Consider the following 18,766-nt stretch of genomic DNA (forward strand, 5'->3'; position numbering starts at 1 on the left):
GGAAGAATAAAAGGAATAGTTAGTAGTTGTTCTCCAATGCTTACTGAGTGCTATAAAAGAATATACAGAAAATTCATAAATAGGCTAGACAGTCAATTTCCAAATTGAAAAATTGAGAGAAAATAAAAAAGTAAGTAAACAAAACAACCCTCCACTCCTACAAACTGTAGACCACAAAATAAGATACATTTTAGAAAGATAGCACCAACAGGTTGAAGTGTTTCTGTGTACCTAGAAAGGTTCCAGTCTGAATACCTTAAAAAGAGGGCTCTCTTAACCGTGCAGTATCCAGCAGAAGTCAGTTGCTGCATCTTTTCTGCATCTTGATTTTTTCCAAAATTTAGATTTCAGCTGTTTTATATCACATCTGGTTTAAATTTTGAACAGATACTTTCATGTCAGATGCAGATTTTTCTTCCAAAATGTGACGTACATTTGCTGTTATATTAGACAGTGTTCTATCAAAAAAATACATGAATTTAATTTATCCTTCAAGATAAAAATTATTTAACTTTCTGAAATAATTTTTGCAGAAACTTTGGGTCTCCTTCTGGCCTGTTGTGCGTGTGTAAATAGCAGGTGTGCATCTGAAGGCAGAATTGGGTCCTTTGTTCTGCTGCTTCTCATAGTCTGCATTGAAGATGTTGCTTGAATTTCGAATTGGCCCTCTGGACTCCTACTCAAGTTCCCCCTTATATTTTTCCTACTCAAAAAGAAGCATTGCAGTATATATTATTATATATAAATATATAATTTATAACTATAATTTATAATGTCTATGTCATATGTTTTTTATTATGCAATGGAAGATCTTTTCTCCACTGACAGCTTCTGTCACAAATTTATCAGAGAGAGGAATGATGCTAGTAGCAGTGCACAGCTGAAAATTGGGGCACTGAAAGATGTGTATACAGTTTCCTTATATGAGTTGTAGTCTCTGATGCTGTTGAAAGCCATTTAGCTTTTTTTGTCAGCGGGTCGCAGAGGAGGCAAGTGTCAGCATCTCCATTAATACTGGGGAAATGGGGACATTTGGAATTGGGACGGTTGTCCAAGTTTAGTGAGTAGGTCAGCTGGCAGAGCTGGGAAATGAGCGTGGTCTCTTGAACACAGCACCATCTACCAGTTCGTGCTGTCGGCCCTTGATGCCCTTCCCAAGCAGCTCCTCAGAGGTGGCAGCTGTCAGATGTGTGTGCAGCAGCTTGTGGAGCAGCTGTGTCAGTCCTGGAGGGATGCTCGGTGGCCATGGGCTCACCTGGCCTGGAGGAAAACAACAGCATGGGCGTGGGTTATTGTGGTGGCCATGACTCAAAACTTTACATGGAGGAGACTGACTGAAAGAGTAACAGTTCCCACCCTGAGCATCACATTTGTCATTCTCTCTGCTGTTACAGGGCACCTGCAGAACTTGCTGTAGGCACAGTTATTTGAGGTTATTATGGAATGATAATCTTCTCTGTTGGAAAAGATGGTGCGTTCCCAATTCCAGTTAAAGATCAGTATACTTTTCAGGGCTGACGGAGTGTATTTTGAAGGTTTTGGTAACTAGTTTTAGCCTCCAGAGGACTCTGGTGTGCCCTTTCATGTTCCTTAATGCCCCCTCTGCACTGTGTTGCTGTCTTGCAGTTTTTGAGCAGAAGTGGACGGAGGCTTTCATGGCTCACCAGCTCTGCTCACTAAACTGAGAGCTGTGAACAGAGCACCAGATTCCTCACAGTTGGTGGACAGGTTCACGTTGACTTGCATGTGTATGGCCTCATGCTCCCACCATTAGCCTGACTTTCAGTGTGCTGAGAACTGCAGCTTCTGCCTATCAGTGGGATCTGAGTGTAATTAGCGTTTATGAAGGGACCACTCAGATGCCCTGCTGCCATGGCTTTCCAAGTCTGTTGATGGAATGGAAAGAGACCAAGAACCAAACCTTGTTCTCTGGTCCCCTGTCTGTCACCAGGAGATTAGAGGCTAGCCTGAACAGGATGGAAATGACATCCTGAATTTTAATTATTTATCTGTGCACTTTTTTATATCTTCTCATTGCTTGGATATTTCATCTTATCTTAAAAATATTTATTTGAAATTGTCAGTGATCAAAGGCTGGGAAACAAAACTGAGCTGGATATGTTTTTTTTTCTTTTGGAGGAAATTGGAGTGTCAGGATAATTCTTGTGTATGCAAACTTTACAAGATGAAGCCAATCTAAACGTTACATCCTTAAGCTTCATAGTAGAAGATGAAAACTAACACACATATATATGACCAATTTTACATACCATGAGAATTCAAAGATAACTGGTATATATTGCTTTTAATTCAAATTAAGCGATTTTTACTTGATCATTTCATACATACACACACACATACACTCCCTCACAAGCACACGTCTGTGTACTGAATTGATAAAGAAAGAACTCTGCTTAAATAATCCACTTTTGTCTGACAACGGAATCAGTTATAGAGGTGCAAATATGCAGAAAGCTATTTGGAAATGCATCCTCGTAGTTGTCAGGTTTTATTATGCAGGAAGGTGTCATGTTTGTTACGAAGCTGAGTGCAGATGGCAGAGTGGAAGAAATGGATCACTAATTTTAACAATGATTAATGAACAGAGATAGAAAATGAATTACATTGGACTATCGGAGGCAAGAAATATTTTTGAGAAAATTTTGACTCATCTGCTGTGCTGTTCTCTGTAAATTATTTTCTGAAATTCTATATGTTGTCAACAGTTGACTGCATTTTCCATTACTGTCTATTTCTGTTCTTAAGTACTTCTGTGTTATTAGAGATACATAATTTCAAAATACCAATACATTCCTGATTACTTAGAGAAAATATATGTAACAGTATGAATGTTCAAAGGCTCTGGCCGCAAATGTCCTGTTCTATAATACTTTCTAATTCTTCACCGTTTTATCATCACATTAGAAATATTTAGTGTAATTTTATCCTTTTATTAATAAAAGGAGGTAGTTGGGGAGAGGAGTCATTTTGTGTTCTTTATAAAAATAAAGAAAAATGTAGACGCAAAGTTAACGATAAAATGCAGCCAAGTGGGTTAACGTGGTTTTGAGCTTACAGTGCTGATTCCACCATTTGTGATTTCACAGTCTAACTGGGAAAAACATACACACAGCTGCTTTTTAAATTGCTACCACCCACGTGCTCCCCTCCTTCACTATAAACTCTGCTGGCACATATGTGCTCCCCGCACTTACCCACGCGCTCAGTGGCCAGTCTCGCACATCCCGGGCTGCAGGGGGAAAACGGAAGTTGCCACTAAGTTATAATTTGTTGTTTATCCTTGTTTTACAACCTGCTGGGATTGTGCAGCCTCCCCAGCTAGCCAGAGCTTCTTGCCGTTCAGATATGAGGGCTGTGTGGGGCTCGTCTGTCCTCAAAAGAGGATTAGTTCTGCTTGGAGAGAGCTGTGTCCTCACCCCCTCTTCCCTCCAGTATTAAAATATATATTAAACAGAAGATAAATGCAGTGACTGAAACAGAATTAAATGTTTCCATTGTTAATTATGTAGAGGTCCAGAAGTTGAGGTAAAATAGGGTCAAGGGCTGACCTGGTGTTCAGCAGTGCTGTGAGGTGTTTCCAGGGAGAAGAAGGGGTCTGAGGGGTGAGATGTGGTGCTGGATGTGGGTGTTGCAGTGGCTGCTGTCAGCTACCTGGGAAGCAAGCAGGTGAACTGTGATAGAAGTGAGTGGAACCCAGGGTACTAAGGAAAACAGTGCCTTGGTGTTTTTGGAAAGCTCTCTGGCACATGTACATAGAATCACAGGATGATGTCGCATCCTGGATCCCTTTTGGTGGCGTTGTGCTGAATCTCTGCTCTTCTCTCTAGGGCTGGACCGTCACCTGTGGTCCAGCCATGGGCACTGGGAGGTAGATGGTAGTGTTTTTCCTGTGTCTCTAGGTTGTTATTCTGGTGATGATGGTGCTGGCAAGCTTTGGTAATTCACTGCATGATGGTTAATTGCATTTCTGCTACCTGATACTACACACAAACCAAAGCTTAGACCTCTGTAACAGATTTTGTTCCAGGAGGGAAAGTGTCCCTCTTTACATTTGATCTGAATTTGACCTGTCACTTCTCATTAACCATGTGTGGTAGGTGACTATACTTCAGTCCATTGCTGAGACCTCCTCCTGTTTGATGCTTTATGTTAACATGGTCGTCTGTACTCTCTGCTGTTTAAGGACCTGATCCTTTTACTTGTGTGAAGAGCTCATTCAAGAAATCTCATTGACTTCAAGGAGACTGTTTCTGTGCAAAAGAAGCACTTCGTAGGATTTAGTCTTAGGCAAGCAGCTTTATTGCTAGAGTATCCTCTTCTCTGTATGCAAAATAATATTCTAAAGATTACTTGCTGTTGTGTAAAAGAAAACAATAATTCTTAGGGTAGGTGTAAAATTATTCAATAAATTTGTACACTTCCTACATAAATGATCTGTTTTCTGCAGCATCAGGTTATGGGAGGAGACACATCTTCCCACAGAGACACTTTGGGTTAGTGAGCAAACAGCAATTCCATGCCCATTGCTTCTTTTACGGGCATAAGGCTCAATCCTGCTGCTGCTAAGTGTATGATTTTTAACCTTAGAAGCTGTGGGAAAAGTATGGTTTGAGAACTTCAGACTCAAGTTGCCAGGAGCTTTAGTCATAAATACAGATATATAAGATGCTCATGAATGATTAGCTCTATCTAAATTGTGCTTACAGTTGCAGAAATACTTGAAAAATGGACTACTCTTCAAAATACATCAGGGGATATTTCCCTATAGAGTTTGGGTCTTGAAATACATGAAGTTACCTGGAGTAATTTGAACTTTTATCATTGGTTTGCATCTGTGCCCAAGATTTGTTATTTTTTCCATATTCTGTTTCAAGATGTGCCCTAATCTTGCTAGAAAGTGTTAGAGAAAATTTTAAATTACTTTATGAATGACTCTGACTCTAGTATTTTGCATGTAATTATGGTCCTGATGGGAACATACTTTAGAAAAACAACTACTGGAACAATACAAGTCCTGCTCAGGTTACATAGCATATGCTAAACACTGAGAAAACACACCCTGTGCTTTAGTGAACAAGGTAAGGGAATGCTCTTGGGAGCCAATTTAGAATGTGACTTAAGGCATGAGTGGCTTTTTTTCCTCTGTTTCTTTTGGCAAATTGGTAAAAGAGCAATGGTGGCTGGAAATCCCTGGTAAGCCCCTGAGGTTTCTGTGTGTGTACAGAGACCAGACTGTACCTAGACCTTCATGAGGATGGGTAGGTGTTGATTTTGGACCTTGCCTTTGTTATGGGAGATTCTTTTGCTCTCATACTTCCTTTCTCATGCTTCCCTTCCCTTTGTCCTTGCATGGCAGAGTTAAATGTGGGATGTGAAACTTGGACAGAGGTACAAGAGAAATAATGAGGCTTTGGCAAACCACTACTATTAGTACAGAAATACTATTTTCCACCTTGGTGATAAACAGTTAAAATGTCTTTTTGTATGTGTGTATAGGATCAATATATATGCAGTGAAGTGGCTGTGATCAATGTGCTGATTTAGGCTTTCAAAATTTCCTGTTTGATACTATAGTTCTACTTGAATATGTTACTATATATATAAAGGCATGGGTTTGTACTTATTCAGATATGTTATTTGCCTGAATGTTGATAACACTGCAGACATGAGGGTTATGGGTGTGAATAAAAATCCCCTGTGGTCTTTCTTAGACCTCAAGTGGCTCATCTTAATTTCTTATGGCATCTTATTAGTTGAAGCTAATGCAAGTAACCTTAGCTAAATTTTGCTTCACTGTTATATAAAAAGCAGGAAGGACAATGGAAAAAAAAGCCTGTTTTTAAAGCAGTAGGTTTGTTGGTGTGACAGCTTATGTACATAAACAATTGCAAAATGTTTGTGGGACCGACACCTTTGTTATCACCACTGGCTTAACTTGAAATACTGGGGAAGAAGAGTTGGGTCTGTGTTGACATTGACATTTTCCACTTGAGTGCTTTTGTCCTTATGTTCTTGTGGGAATGTACAATATTGTATGTTTTGGAACATTTAATATATTTATGTGATATATGCATGCGAACAAAGGTGTATGTATATATATTTGAAATATAAAATATTTAATGCTAACATGAGCTATACCATGATCTAGAGGGTATCCAGGAGGCCTGTCATACTTCTATTACTTCAGGTAAATAACTGATTGACCTTTGTGGTGTGCTGATACTTCACTAATCAGAACCTGAAATCTGTATAACAACACTTCATTTACTTGATAGACAAAAGAACAATTGCACTTGAAGTAATGTGATTTCTAAATAGACACTGCCTGTCAAAAATAAATGCATTAGAAGTAAAATGTAGCTCAAGGAGACAATTAGCAAACAGAGGTGACACTGTAAACAGGTGCACCCATTATTCCCAAAGCTTGTGGCAATATATTCACATCTTTTAGACTGATGGAAGATCATGTGACAGTTTGGTGAATTATCTATCTGTATCATCTGACTGATGAAGCCTGCTGCAGTTGCAGATCATTTAAAAATGCATCTCACAAATTACATGGTAGCTGGGAAAAAAATGCAGGTTTTTCTGAACAATGCTTTTCTAAAGCTATGTGCTGGAATACCTAATTTTTCTTTGAAAGGATGTAGACCATTTCATTATGCTATGTATACAGTCAGTTAAGGTTGTGCAAATTCATTACAATGTTTGTTAATCTATAAAACATTTTCTATTCCAGTTTTAGTGACATTGAATATTTTTTTATGTGCTATTTCTGAAACATTTTTTCCTGTGAGCTGAAAGGGAATAACACATTTTTATATAGACTTCTTAAATCGCTACTTATCAAGGAAGATTTGAGATGAGAACATTTGACCTACATCTTTTTGTGGGTTATTGGATTTTTCTTCCACATAGAAAATGTAAAACAAACAAGAAAGAATCTATAAACAAACTCCCTCTTTCTTTCTCTCCTAGACTGTGATGAGAGCAGTATCACTTATGAAATGCCCTCTGATGTGATGTGGTAAAAACTGCCTCAGATGGTGTTTTGTAATTTGATACACTAACAAGATAGTTAGGAATGAAAAATGCATTTTCCCAAGCTATCATTTCATAAGTTTTTTTATATTTTATTTTCTTTAAAATCTGTGAATTGATGATTGTTTAGTAGAAATAGAATTGAGTTGTGGATCAGTGGATAGTTGTTCCTGATGACAATTAGGCTCCAACACCTTAATAACTCTCCCACACTCCAACACTCCCTTAACACCTGACCGTATTATTGTATCTTTTTTTTTTTTTTTAATTGCCACAAACTTCAATTATGGTTATAACAAGGCACTCCCATGGAATTAGATAAACATCAAAACTGCCTTTTGTCATTTGACACAGATCTATTCCCAACAGAGGTGCTTTTGAGATGCCCCAGGACTAGAACTGGAGATTCTGATTTTCCTCCTTACTGTTCCATACCAAAATCCTGCAGGTAATACCCATCTTTAAATGATCACAAATAAAGAAATAAAGAAAAACTTGAAATCTTTTCAGTATTTAAAAGGCAGTGGGCTTGGTCTTGCAAACCACTGTAACTTTTGCTATTAATTGCACGTAAGTCATACAAGTGCAGAGGTGAACTGAATTGATATAGTCTTGCAGATCTTAGAAAGACTCTGGGAGAATCTAAGGTTGTTCATTTTAGGGACTTCCACATGGCTGTTTTCTATTAGGTGGCTGAAGAACTGTCCCACCGAATGTTTTATGTTGAGGCTGGGTTGCTCACGAATACTTGTCCTACCCCAAGTTTTTGTGTAGATGTTAGCAAAAAGGTTCAGTTTCATCTATTTTGCTGCCTATTGTAAGTGGGTTTCAGGTGCCAGTCCTTTTGAGATAATGTATAATGTTGGGAATGGCATAAAGTTGTCTTGAAGGGCTTTTGGGAGGCTGCTCTCTTGGGAGGGGTCTGCTCTCAGGAGCTCCTCTCAGGCTTGACCGAAAGGGCTTGTCCTGCACATTGAGGAAGGATTAAAAGGGATGAAGGACAGGCGAGGTGGGCCTGCACTGCCCCTCTGCTGGCACTGCTGCCTGAACACAGCTGTTGTGTTCCTTTGGAACATCTGGACAGTGGATGAAAATAATTGTGGCCTTCGTCAGTGTTGATATGCCAGGGTTTATTGTGGATCTGCAAGGGGCGTAATTTTGCTTTTTTTTTGGTTGTGTTTAATTTGTAGCTTTTTGCTGGTTGATCCTCTGTTATCTTTGGTCTGCATTTGCAAAGATGTAGATCACTTCTGAGGAGTTTTGTGTGCTTAAACCCAACTAATTTTGGATTATGGTTGGTCCTGACTGTCAGCGCTCTGACCAAATGCTTGAGTTGCAACATGTCAGTTTTGACTACTTTTATTCAGAAATGGATGGATTTGGATTGGACCTGTGCTCTCTGAGGGGCTGTTCAGGGCATGTCTGAAGCCCTCATGTGCCTTTTTGGCATGGCTTTGCTTAGAAGCATTTTTTTTCTGGCCACTGGATACTGAGTTATATTACTGAAGAGGAATAGTTCTGAGGTGAGGGGCAGTGGCTGAGGTCTCTGAGTGGGTGCATTTAAGTGAGGTGTGAGACCTGCCAGTCCAAAACCTCAGCTTTGCTGCACTCTTGGCTGTCCTGTGGAAGTGGTGGGTGAGTGAGAGAGGAGGGAAAAGGAGAATGACAGGGGGCATCCTCTTGGTTTATTCAACTTTTATTTTCATGGAAGCCCTCGTAAGATTGTGATTTCTCTGAAATGCAGAGGGGAGAGGAAGAAAAAAATCTCAAACTTTTTGCAGGACAGGAAAATGTTTCCTGTCCAGCTCTTAAAGGCTTACCCACAGAAATTTTCTTTTGCTTATATTTTTCTTTAATGAGTCAAGCCCCTAAAAATGTGTTATTTCATATTCAAAGTGACATTTTAACATATATTTGCCTGACAATATGACACACATATTGGTTTTAATGAGGGCCTCATTATAAAAAAAACCCCATCTACTGAATAAAATACAAAATATTTTCACCTAAATGTTGCGTAAATTATTCAGAAACGGGGTTCCTTTGACAGGCACGTGTGAGGAGCTCGGGCTGCCATTGTCTGTAGCTTACCTGATCTCTGGGTAGCTGCAGGACTCCCATTCACTCTGTTGGCACAGCAGCTTTCCATGGACTAAGTCCCTGGCCAGTGGAAGAGCCTGTGTCCCCTCGTGCCTCACCAGGTCTGAGCTGAGCAGGGTGTGGAGGGAGGGCAGTGCCTACAGAGCAGGACAGGTCATGTGCAGGGGTGACACAGAGCAGCTTCTGGGGTGTTCTAGCACAGACTGACCCTGCCCTGCCTCCCGTGTGCTGTGTCCCCAGGACTGGGAACTCTAGTAGGGAGAAGAGGTGACAGTGGAGGTAATTGATAGGTAATTCTTCCTCTCTTGGGGCATCCCCGTGGGACCCACAGCAAGTGGTAGGATCTGGCACTCAGAGTGACCAGATCTGAAGAACAGAACAAGCCTGATGCACGCCTGCTTCCCAATCCAGGCAAAAGCAAATATACTCTCCAAGAGTTATTATTAAATATTCACCAAGTAGAAAATATTTCAGACATCAATAAATATCCTCACTTAACAACCCTGTTATCCTATCCTGTTTGCTCTGATACCAGCCACGCAGTAGCTGCTGGTTTTGGTGGGTGCAGGTTGGGATCCCGCCTTAGTTCTAGCTTGTGCTCTTTTTTTTTTTTCTCCCCCCCCCTTTTTCCTCCTCTTACTTTTTGCCTGAAAAAAAGCACTAACACACATAGTGCAGAGTTAAATTTGGGTTTTCTTGGCAAGGGTTAATAATCAATGTAGATCTTAACAAAGGAGATGCTGCCTTATTATACTGTGAAACTTTTTTTTCTTAACTGTCAGTGAAGCAGTACTAATTATTACTCCAGTGTAAATGAGGTCATTTCCTATTAAGAGAACAAAATGCTTAGCCTTGCCTTGCCAATTCATACCATCTATTTTTCACACATACCCAGCTTCTTAGATTTTTTTTTCAAATTTTGATAAAATCCATTCATTTGTATTAGAAAAGTGTAAACCATTGCAATAATAGTTGCCCATTATTATCCAGATGAGCTTTTGTAATGTGTGGGTTGTTTGAATACCATGTGTTAGCTATGGAACAATTAGCCAGCTGAATGGTTCTTTAAAACAATCAGATACTTTTATCTCCCTGAAAAAATACATTCCTTGGAAGTGTACTGTTTAACTGTAAATTCTGAGGAACATTAAACTCTCATTGCAAGTAGCACTTTAGGATATATGTTGATCAAGGACAAAAAGACATCGAAATATCTTGTCTTCGTGTTTTCATTTTTTTATGCAAGCAAAAAGATTTAAGGAATATTGTAGCAAACAAAGGGTAATTGTTTTAGCCCAGATGTTGCTTTTGCACAACAAGCAGGTTACAATGTTCCCACAGAGCTGATGAGCCCAATCAGTGAAATGATTAAAAATTGATTTTGTCCCTGTAATTACAGTATGTAAACTACTTAGCTTGGATTGCAAAGGAAGTGATTTTCTAATTACGTATATACTCTGGTGTCTAATGATTGGTTTTTTGAAGTAATGAAGAGAGAGCCCTAACGACTCCTTGGTGCTCTGTTGTTTAAGAAAGACCATCTTTAGAGTAAGCAGCAACAGACAAAGAGTTTAAATTGAATTTTCAACACTGTTAATGTGCACATGGATTTGTTTATTAAAGAGACAGTAGCGTAATTTGATTGGTTGAGAACATCATGGCTTTTTTATTATGTAATATATTAAGATGCATGTGTCATGGTATAGGCACAGAGGTGATGGAAACCTTTTTTTGTACTACTTTAAATTCATAATGTTTTCTTACAACTCAATCAGATTGCCACAAATGTCTGTTCATCCTGTGCATCCAGAACACCCGCAGGAATTGAGCACAGGTATCCAATTTTCCTCTGAGCAAAGTTATTTTTTTTTTATAAGTGGAAAGTTAAGTTGGCCCTTTTTAAACACCTGCACTGGAACTCAATGGGCAGCTGTCTGACCCAGTTTTTTTACTTTTTAAACAAATCTTTCTGAAGGGAGAAGCCCAGGTAGAGAAAAGCCAGTGCTTGGGGTGTTTTTGTGGAGCCCAGCCTCACCATGGGTCCCTGGGGACATGGGGAAGGGGGGGGGTCAGGGGGTGGGTGCTGCTCTGCAGCCACCCAGGGCAGTCCAAGGATGCCAACTGGCCCGGGGGTTGTTGTCCAGGGAAGCTGCATGTCAGGTCCTGGCGCATCCCAGGTGGGAAACGCTGTCCTTGGGGCCTGGCATGTGCAGCAGCTACTGGAGACTCCCTTGCTCTGCAGCGCTGGGGCAGGAGGGCAGTGCGTGCTGTCCCCTGGGGTTGATGCTCTGGGATGACCCTGTCCCTTCCTCTGGAAACCCCACTTTAGCAATGGGCAGGGTTTTCCCCCGGTGTGTGATTACTGGAGGACACAACTGCAGCCATGTGGAGCTCCTGCTCACACCAGGGGAAGGGTGCCTGCGTGTTTCCAAGGCATGATTTGGCCCCTGGGGCGGGATTTGACCCCTTTCCAAATCCACAGTGACAGGTGCCAAGTCACAGTTATACCATGGTCCCCACCATCAGTACAAGTGTTGTTAGCAGTCGTGCTGAACTGGTCTGCAGCAACCACCACCAAGTTAAACCATGTCCCGTGGCTGTCAGGGCTTTGGATGAGGCCTGAGCTTGAAAGGCAGGACCAGCACCATGCTGAAGTGATTAACTTTGCAACCAATGACTAGTCCTCTAACAGGGGCAAGTTAATGGCGCTGTTAGTGCCAAAGAACACAGCAAGGTAAAAGCTGTATAAGACAAATGTAAACTAGGATGTCTGAAGCACAGGTGTGTAGAAAAAAAAAAACACCTAAGGAGCTGAAGAGAGTTGTGCCTCTTTGATAAAATATTTTGCAAACCCCTTGGCTCCCCAGGAGCTAAAATGATGTGCATTCCTGTCCTGTTCTCTGTGCTGTCTCTTGCTTACCTATATCAGAAGGGAATATGAGAGCCATAGTTTGCCTCATGATCTTGGTGATGTAAAGGAGCTTCCCTGAAAGGATGTTAGATCAAACACCACAGATTTGCCAGGAGACGTGGACAAATCCTGTAGTGGCAGGATTTGAGTTTTTAAATATCTTTTCTTTAAAAAGGCAGAGAGTTTTATGTACTGGAGGTCTCTGGGTGCATGGGCAGGGTGCACGAGGGAGGTCTGACACCAGAGCTGTAAATGAGGACTGGTGCATGGCTGTGACTCAACCGGGAGGCTGTGGTGGCACGGGTGGAAACCATGCCCCAGCCTGAGAGAAGTGGTGTCAGCTCTTATGTTTTTCGGGAACGGTGGAAAACCACTGATATTTATTCCAACATCCTGCTTTAGGGACTGTTTATCTCTCTTCATCTGTGCGCGTAACTCCCAGTGACACTAAGTGGACCCTTAAGGCCCCGTCGGCCCCATCCTGCATTTCTGATGAACGCTGTGCTCACGAGGGGGCCTGTGAAGGGTGTCCCACACGGCTGCTGGGCTGCCTTCACCCTGTCATTGAGCCTCTTCCCCTGCCCGCTGCCTCTGTCCCTGCCTCTGATGTGCCTGGGGTGAGAGCAGCTATGCCATGGCAATTCAAGAGGCCCTCAGAAAGCAGCTGATAGGGAATAATTATTTAAACATGACACCTCATTCCATCAGAAAGGGTACGCTGTTTACAGAGGGCCCAAGCCTTGTCCCCTTGAGATTAGCAGGGGTTTAACATTGAGCTGAACAGGACTGGGATGTGGTGCAAAGAGCCTTCCAATGAAGCCTTAACCTCAGTATTTGGGGGAAAGTCCCATTGTTCAGAACAAGCCCATGCTCAAACCTCTCTTTTCCCATGCTGTGTATTAGATTTTCATCCATAACCTGCGGAAATCCTTCTGTCCCCCACTCATCATGGTATGAGATTACTTTCTCCCTTTCATGTTCTCTAATTCGTTTCAAGGAATGATCTACATAAGCATGTTTTAAGAATAACAAAAGTTGTGCCATTATACCCTAGTTATGTCTCAATAGTACCCCTTTTTTATCCTCTTCTTTCTGAAGGTCTTTGGGGTTTTTTCTTCTTTGGGGGTAAAGGTGTGCAGGAGAAACAGGATCACTAGTTGAGCTGAGCACAGCTGCACAGGAGTGTTCCTCTGGGAGACTTACCATGATAAATTGGTCTGTAAGGGTTCACAGTGCCATTTTTTAATGCCAGGGAGTGTATTAGACACTGGTAAACTGGCCCAATTTGACCTAAGTGGAACTGTCTTAATTTGTTTCCGTGCAGCTTGCTGCCTGTACCTTTAAAATATCTGCTTTACATAGTCAGTGTCAAATGTGTTAGAATAATATTAGCACAGGTAAGTAAAATACCTTTTTATAAGGCTTTAAATCATTTCTGCTACAGTTTAATGTGTAAAGCTACAGATTTTCCCAATTTGTTCGTAAGGTTATGTATCACAGACCTTAAATCATTTAAGGTTTTAAACCTGAGGGGTTCACTCTTAGTCATGAACTGGAAAGCAGATTGCAAGAGACATTGACATGCTGATCAATGACATGAAGCCTCCAAACAAATCAGTACAGGACTTTAAGAGATGAAGCCTTACTCTGTTCTGTCTGTCATCAGAATTTATAAAGCATCTTAGTGAAAGCCCCTTGAGAATCATTCCTAGAATTTTGCAAGTCATGAGCGTGTATGTAAAATCTGAAATTTTTTTTTAAACACAAGTAGCCTTGTAATAGCATAGCAAAAATGTAGTCTGTGATGTCAGTGTAGGAGTACTAAGAACCTGTTTAGTGAGATAACATCTTTTAGAAACCTAACAGTTTATTATCCTCTTTGTTTCTGTTGCTTGGCTTTCTTACATAGAACAAGCTGCAAGGAAACACTAGAAAGGTATATCTTGAGGTTTTAAGACATCAACAACAGCAGGAATTCCAGACAAACAAGCTGTCACTGTTTTCAGATACTGTGCAACTGAAAATGCTGGATGGGACCTATGTTTATCTGCAGGAGTCCAGGGATTTGCTTTTCCTATGTGTCCACATATTGTAACTGAAATACATTCATTTAAATTCTAAAAAAATAGTATGGACCTTTATAAATGGGACCTGAGTCCTGTCTAAATATGACTTTGTATTTGGGAAGACCTAATCTGATGACAGGGGTTTTCTTTAATCATTTACAAAGGGTTTTTTGTTCTCTCCAGTTAGCATTGCAGGTGCCTGGCTTGACTTTCCCATTTGCTTCTCCTCTAGCTGGGTTGACCCAGAGGAAATGGGAGTAATGCCTTGAGCCTGGCTACCACCCCTTCAGCTCAATACAGTAAAGTGTCTAATGAGAAGACAGGCTTTGCCTTTTGGGGCTTATAATTCAAGTATAAACCCAGAGACAATTGGAATGTAAAAGAAAATTAGGCATGAGGAGAAGGCAAAAAAGGAATGTCTTCCTACATCTGAGGAACAGTGGGGTTGGCAAACCAGGTGTCTACTGCACAATTGTTGGCTGTTTGCTGTGGAAACATGAGTTATGAAGGAGGGGTTTAAGCTTTAGCTGTGGTAATTCTCCTATGTCAGAGATGGCAGAATCATCATATGGAGTTCAAAGCATGACAAAGACTGGTACAATCTGTAAGCAAAGGGTGGAATTTAGGAAGTGTTGTGGTAAACCATGACAATGACAGTAAGTAGCCTGTGTTTGGTGTGGTGGAGAAACCAAAGGAGTGAAAAGAGGAGGTGACGTGGACAAAGTGGGATACTCTGTAGTAGCATTTGTCCCACGTATGGGACACTCTGTAGTAGCATTTTGCATTGGGTGTAATGGGAACAAGGTGGAGACTGGATACACCTTAGAAGGTACATGAAAATTGTTGTATTGGTATTGCACTAATACTGGACCGTGCTTCTTAGTAGTTTTCAAAATTATTTAATATTGTTTTCACCATTAATAGAAGCCCTAAAAATTGTTGTTTACCCTTCAAGTCAATAAATGGCCTTGTGCAGCAGTGTGGTCCTGCTGGTGCTGACCAGTTTAAACCAAATGCAGCAAAATGGCCAAGCTCTTAATTATTTCCCACTGAAATGAAGGATGCAGTTCTGTACCACAGCCTGCCAGGGGGGCTCTGCAGAGAAGTCAGTGCTTCTCTGGGAAATCAGTGTTGGTAAGGTGAAGCCCTAAGGCTGTGGTGCTTGAACTGGGGTTTCAGAGTCTGTTGTATGAAAGAGTTTGGCTGATGTAGATGTACAAAGTGTATTATTTGGAAGTGACCTTTAATTTCATTTGTTAGACATGCATAGGAATAAACATAGTTAGAATTCTCAGTCATAAATTCTTCAGATTATAGCTTCAGTAGAGTGAACTTTATTTTGCTCTAAGAACGCCCTTTGTTTTTGTTTCTATTTTGCTTACTAATGTAATGGCCCTAAATTCACTACTGACAAATATCTTGGAAGTATTCTGGCTTGGCTTTTACTGCTGGCTCTTATCTCTTTTAAGTAGGGTTTATTAGATGAGATCATCTACAAAGGACTTATTTCTGTTATAAAATGGAATTAAAAAAAAGTAAAAATACAATTAGTAGCTGTTCTCTTTTTACTCAGTTTGAAAGATTAGAATATCAATGTCAAAGAGAATAACTGGGTTTCTGGAGTATGCTATGCAACTTTTGTTTTATCCTGTTTTGTCCTCTTTTGCTGTACTGTCTAGGGGAAAGGATCAGAAGAATTTCATTCTGTTCCTCATCATTATCTTGAGGAGAGGTTTTCCCTCTCAAAACAATCCTGAACTGAAAGAAGTTTTCAGTTCCCAATATGAAATGACCACCAAACACATACATTACGAAGGCTTAAAAAATAAAAGATGTTAATCCCATTAATATTCTAATTCTTAATGCTCTCTGCTGTCCTGTAGATTGTCTACTTGAGGTGGTATTGTAATATTTTAACGTAAATATCTGATTCAGACACTGAGTTTTGACATATTAAATTTCTCACAGGTTTTATTTTTACAGTTGTGACCTTCAGTACCTATCCTGTGTCTTTTAAGAATTTCCTCATCCAGGGAACAGATTCATTGGCTTAAGAATAACTGGTAAGAATACTTACTTATCTTATTCTCATAACATTTTCTTCTACTTATGGATCTGAGTATACATTTGTTTTTCCATATTAAAACTATATTAAAACAGAGTACCTAAATTAGATTTTAAAATCTGTTCTCACATATTTTTTTACATTTTCAAAAATACAATGTTTATGTCTTGCAAAACTTTATTGTAGTTCTTTCAGGGTATAGTGAGCTACAAATAGATTTTTTTCAAGAAAAAAGTCTACTTGGTGAAATCATGAGCATTCATCTTTATGCAGTTGATATGTAATAATTGTGTTGGGGATGAATCATCATTTATTACTTTATCATCAGACTGCTGATTTAAAAAACCCATGACATTCCTGATTAAATTCATTTTATCACTTTTTGGATTTGTTTTTTTTTTTTTCCCCGTAAGTTCAATAGAACATCTCATGCATATTATTAAAAACCATATTCTGTTGTATATTAGCATGAGAAGAACACCCATGAAAATCAGTGGGTGGAGGGCTGTACTACATTGTATATGTGATTTTCCTCTGAGCGATTCCAGTGCAATAGAAGAAAAGCTCCTGTAAAGTCTGAGAAATCAGATTGGTGTGGAAATAAGTGTGAAATCAGAATTGGGTTGTTTGGCCCTCAGTTTGAAATAAAAGTCTAGCTTCCTAGGAAATAACTAATAATTAATTCCACATTCTACATGCATTAATTGATTCTTAAATCAAAATTTCTGATAGCTGCTGCTCCCAAATCAAATTCTTATGTTATTTCTCTATTATAATTGTTATACTGGATTGTCCATTCATTTTTATATGTTGGGAATCAGTAGAAATTGTGTGATTCAGTGGAGTTGTGCTGATTTATAGCTGATGTAAGTGAGAGGATATCCAGGCATATTAAAGCTTCAGTAATGCAAATGCATAAGCAGGTATTGAATTACTGATGCTAATGGAATTACTCACGTGAGTAAAGTTAAGTATAGACGTAAGTGTTTTCAGGATTGATGTCCATACTTATGAATTTATATCATTTAAGAGTATGGCTCACAATTTTTAAAACTTACTAATTGAATGTGAGCTACTGGATTTTATTCTAGACAATTGACTCAGAAAGAATTACAGTGACTTGATTCTAGAATAATTCCATCAACTTCAGAGAAGATACGTGGATTTTTTTAATGTTGTAAATAAGGATGTAGTTTGACCAATTCACTTCACTGATCCCTACTAATATCAGGAAATACTTGCCAGAGTAAAGGAGGAGCGCAAAACCGGACAATTAGTAATACAAATGGTTTCAATCAAATGGTTAAATAGCTCAGCAAAGACGTGGTTCATTTTGTAATAGCATTTGGAATCCAAATGAAACCATCTGAGAGATGTGCTGTTTGTTGTGATGTTAATACAGAAAACAGAAAACTCTCAACACGTCTTCAGTTTCGGGGGGGGTGTTATGAAGCCACAGTATATTAAAAAAAAAAAAAAGAAGAAAAATTTCCAAACCCACAAACTTAAAATACATGTGCAGAAGCTCCTACTCGATTCTAATTAACAAGCTTACCTTTCTCTTGACCATAGAGGTCATCATGTAAACTATTTAAATTGATAGTAATATTATGCACCACAAAATTAATTTTACATTGTATACAGTTTTTATTGTGACTTTATCTTGTTTAAAAAGTGCTTACTTTCTGATTTTGTGGATATTACTGACTGGATTACTTTTATTTTGGTTTTTACACAACAGTTATATTAGAAATTTGCTGTTTTATTCTTACCTTCTTAGTAAAAATCCTTTTATCACACAATGGGTAATTTATATCCATTACCAGCCCTTTCAATCCTTTTCAGTGGTGCTGTCAGTGCCTTTGGCACAGTAATGATTAATGTGATCTAATAATAGTGTGCCATTATATTACCTTAGTAAAACATGTACCAACATCCTATTCAGATCTACCAAATTCATAGCTTCCTATAATATTTTTGTTGAAAGACAGGATTACTATTTTTCAAAGCGGAATTTTTTTTTTTTGCCTTTAACATATTTAATGAAATTCACAATTCTTTGCCATGGTAATCTTTGTGCATGCATTTGGGCTTGATGGGTGAATTTTATATCATTCTGCATTATTATGATTTGTTAGGCAAATTGTTTGACACGTAAAGAGAGATATGCATTACATTGTTTTGCTTTGTTAAGGGTGCATTTTAAGCATTCAGTACCTTCTGATTATTCTGCTGTATTTATCATAGCGGGTATATTTAGATTGTATTATGCAAGAATAAGCATTTGGGCTAAAATGTGTCTCTTTCTGCATTCTAACCCAGATACTGCCACGTACTGCAGAAGCCAAGCTCCCTGCTCCTCTGCCCAGCAGTACCAGTTTTGGTTAAGTTTATTTGCTGTGGTTCTTGCTCTTTGGCACTTCCTTGCTTCTTTCCCCCCCCTCTCCGCCCTTTGTAGAAAGGTGCAAATGGTGCCCAACTGTGAGCTGGAAACTGGGATTGTGCAGTGCTATGTCTGTGGTTTTCAACCCAAGGTACACGCATTTGACAACCAAATTCACG

The 18,766-nt window shown here is 39.5% G+C and overlaps 1 protein-coding gene across 3 annotated transcripts in view; it reads left to right on the top strand.

Moving 5' to 3' along the window:
* ZNF536 (zinc finger protein 536) overlaps positions 1-18,766 on the top strand; it is a 340,785-nt gene that overhangs the window by 35,326 nt on the left and 286,693 nt on the right. For 2 of the 3 annotated variants that reach the window (XM_027663896.1, XM_027663897.1), the window contains exon 1: positions 16,099-16,202. The gene's annotated coding sequence lies outside the window, so the exon portion shown is untranslated. Of the gene's footprint in view, positions 1-16,098; positions 16,203-18,766 lie in introns of those variants that run through there. The other variant, XM_027663895.1, reaches the window with a different exon arrangement.

Source organism: Corapipo altera, unplaced genomic scaffold (genome assembly GCF_003945725.1).
Source record: "Corapipo altera isolate COAL_440 unplaced genomic scaffold, ASM394572v1 224, whole genome shotgun sequence".
Taxonomy (NCBI): Eukaryota; Metazoa; Chordata; class Aves; order Passeriformes; family Pipridae; genus Corapipo; species Corapipo altera.